The sequence below is a fragment of the Pinus tabuliformis genome, chromosome 3_2, assembly GCF_031772625.1.
Source record: "Pinus tabuliformis cultivar Carrire ecotype Pingquan chromosome 3_2, CPIR1, whole genome shotgun sequence".
Classification (NCBI taxonomy): Eukaryota; Viridiplantae; Streptophyta; class Pinopsida; order Pinales; family Pinaceae; genus Pinus; species Pinus tabuliformis.
The window spans coordinates 1,129,573,764-1,129,576,574 of record NC_142302.1 but is presented as its reverse complement, the minus strand read 5'-3'; the positions used below and the strand labels follow the sequence as shown (position 1 = coordinate 1,129,576,574).

General features: G+C 41.3%; 1 pseudogene; it reads left to right on the top strand.

The window, feature by feature from the left end:
• LOC149184652 (EP1-like glycoprotein 2) lies at positions 1-2,235 on the top strand (annotated as a pseudogene).
• The last annotated feature ends 576 nt before the right edge of the window (positions 2,236-2,811 follow it).

Here is a 2,811-nt window from a genome sequence, read left to right as displayed (position 1 = left end):
ATGACTTTTTCAAATATTATTAGCCAGTCAGCAATACGTGCAGATTTGGAAACCAATCGTATTTAACGTGTAAAAATTCAAAAAACGGGCATACGGGCGTCAAATTTAACCCCTGCTGCCTATAACCCACTTTGACCGGCAATAAAACCGGTCAGTAAAATATTGTATAATAAGAATAATAACATAAAGCTAAATAATAATAACATAAAATTTCAAATAATAATTTAATAAAAATAAACTACATACAAAATAATTTTCAAACTAATAATTTAATAAAAATAAACTACATGCGAAATAATTTTTTAAACAAAACGCCATCTTTAAAATTTAAACTACTAATCTAATAAAAATAAACTACATGTAAAATAATTTTCAAACTAATAATCTAATAAAAATAAACTATAAACAAAATAATTTTCAAACTAATAATCTAATAAAAATAAACTATGCAAAATAATTTTCAAACTAATAATCTAATAAAAATAAACTACATACAAGATAATTTTTTAAACAAAACATCATGTTTAAAATTTAAACTAATAATCTAATAAAAATAAATCACATGCAAAATAATTTTTTAAACAAAACAGCATGTTTAAAATTTAAACTAATAATCTAATAAAAATAAACTACATATAAAATATTTTTCAAACTAATAATCTAATAAAAATAAACTACCTAAAAAATTTCCAAAGCACACTACATGAATACAAAATTTCTGGACATCTTCCATCTATAAATTCCATTAACGAGGAGCCCTATTCATCCACATCCATAGTCTTCTTGAATCTCTTATTTTGATTTCAATGGCGAAGCTTGTGATCGCGCTGATGTTATGAGCGACAACTGTCACATTTGTTCTTGTTACTCCACTGGGAGCAAATGCAACGCCATTTTTATGGCCAAAGGGCTATGTTCTTTCCAACACCCCGGCCTTACAGCAACGGGAAGCCATGGAAGGAACCTTCAGAGTAGCAGTGGACAGTCAGGGTAAGACAATTGCAAGTGGAAATTACGCCTTGGGATTTCTGGATCACAACAACTCTGGCAAATTCACTTTGTCCATCGTCTTCAGCCCATTTTCCTCTTCCCCCAAGGGCACCGAGTTCTGGAGCGCGAACCGAAACAGGCCTGTCGGAGAAAAGGCCAGGCTCGCGCGCACTGGTAAGGCCGGAATTTTGGTCCTTCTGGACTCCGACGGCACCCAAGTTTGGTCCTCCGGTAACTCAGTGGAGTCCATGGAATTATTCGAGAATGGAAACTGGAATCTATACAATACGACAAATTTGAAGGCACGAAATCTGGGTTCTTACACCGTCTGGTACAGTTGGCAGCATCCTACCAATACTCTGACTATCGGGCAAATTCTTCGAACCGCGCAGAAGCTGGTGAGCATTGCCTCGCCCACCAATCCCTCAGAAGGGGATTTTTCACTGGTGGCAGAGAAAGGGGGCGTGGTGCTTTATAAAGATAAATTGCCTTATTGGGTTTGGGGTTTCCCAGGTCTCAGCTATGAATTCATAAAGAATCCCCGCATTAATTCTGGAACTGTAATTGCTCAAGTTGTGTACGCGGGAAATCTGTTTAGTCTGGCCAACATAGGAAGCGCGGTCTGGGAATAATAATCTTTCATGTTCGCCCACTTCTCTGTCTGATACTCTGCCTTTTGGTACCTTCGGGTCAGGGGATCAATCCTCGCTAAGGTTTGTGAGATTGGACTCTTACGGGAACCTGAGAGCGTATGTGGCGCTGCCGATGAGGGGAATTCCTGGAGGCGATCCTCTGATTTGTACTGTGGATTACGAGCTCTTCCCATCGTGTTTCAACTGCAGCCTGTCGTCCGTCTGCGGGGCATATGGCGTTTGCTCCAATGGTCAGTGCAGTTGCCCCGCGCCCGCCCTGTTTCAAATGAAGGAACAGTTTCAGCCCGACGCGGCTTGCTTGCCTCGGCTTCCCCTGAATTTGAATTGCAGAGGGAAGCAAGAAATGGTGGAAGTGAAAGGTGTGGATTATTACCCGACTAAGTTCTTTGGCGACCATAAAACATCTACTTCTTCTACTTCTTGTAAGGCTCTGTGTCTCTCCAACTGCACCTGCGTCGCCGCCTTTTTTAGTTTTGGTTCGGCTTCCACCCGCTGCTTCTGGGCTTTCAACCGCCTGGACAGCCTGCACGTTGTAGCAGATCCGAACCGCATGGCACTCCACACCGCTTTCGTCAAAGTACAGAAGGCCTGAAGTGAACCAATGAGTTGTCCAGTAGCGCACCGTATACTGCACATTCAAAATAACATCGACTGAATCATGTATTAGTTTACTGTTTCTTGGGCAAGACTTGAACACACCACCTCTCAAGCTGTTTTATAATTTAAAATATTTTTTTATTAAAATAGGAAGAGATTTTAACATTTTATCCATTTTATTTACTTATTAGTCCCTACCGGAACTATAAGCGATCGATAGATCGCTGACTTTGGGTTGACCGCGGCGATTTTTGCAAATATTTCACATTTTTCCTAAGTTGAACTAAGGTTTACGGGGCGGAAGGGATTGGGGGTCTTATTACGCGCTTCGCATGGATCGAGGCGAATGGCACGTGGCGCGCGTGAGGGGCACGTGGTTGCATGCGCTCTGGTGGTCTGATCGGCGGCCAGGTGTCCGTCCTCGAGATTGGGGAATGTTCGGCCTGTGTTTTACTGTCTTCGCGGCATTTGGGTTGGTATTGTTACTTGCTTGTTTGGCTGTGCAGTCTGTGCGATGTTTGGTCTGCGGTAGAGTTCCTGCCTGCCCGGGTATTGTTACTTGCAGTCTGTG